Source organism: Penaeus monodon, chromosome 22 (assembly GCF_015228065.2).
Source record: "Penaeus monodon isolate SGIC_2016 chromosome 22, NSTDA_Pmon_1, whole genome shotgun sequence".
Lineage (NCBI taxonomy): Eukaryota > Metazoa > Arthropoda > Malacostraca > Decapoda > Penaeidae > Penaeus > Penaeus monodon.
This window is the reverse complement of record NC_051407.1, coordinates 19,751,443-19,751,719: the sequence shown is the minus strand read 5'-3', so window position 1 is coordinate 19,751,719 and position 277 is coordinate 19,751,443. Positions and strand designations below refer to the sequence as shown.

At 29.6% G+C, this 277-nt stretch overlaps 1 protein-coding gene across 1 annotated transcript in view; it reads left to right on the top strand.

The window, feature by feature from the left end:
• Nucleotides 1–277, top strand: part of LOC119586974 (SUN domain-containing protein 2-like) — a gene marked incomplete at its 3' end in the record, with an annotated part of 101,773 nt that overhangs the window by 100,842 nt on the left and 654 nt on the right.

The following is a 277-nucleotide window of genomic DNA, read 5'->3' as shown; positions in this document are numbered from 1 at the left end:
TCTTTGCTTCAGTCTATCTCAATCTCTATCTATTTTTATGCTTTTTTATTTAAATTTATTCAAAATTTCTACTTTTCTTTTTTCCTTTTTTCCCCCGGTTCCGAGGAATTTCCTTTTTAGTGTCAAGTTTAAGTGTCGTTAAACTGAATTATAGATCGTGAAAATGTCTCAAACTTTCTGTTAGGGACTCCGGGGCTAAAAAGTGTTAAAAAGAACAGAAAAAAACGAAAGCAATAGAAAAAAAAAATCTAATAAAAATCTAAAAGGGTGGAATGAA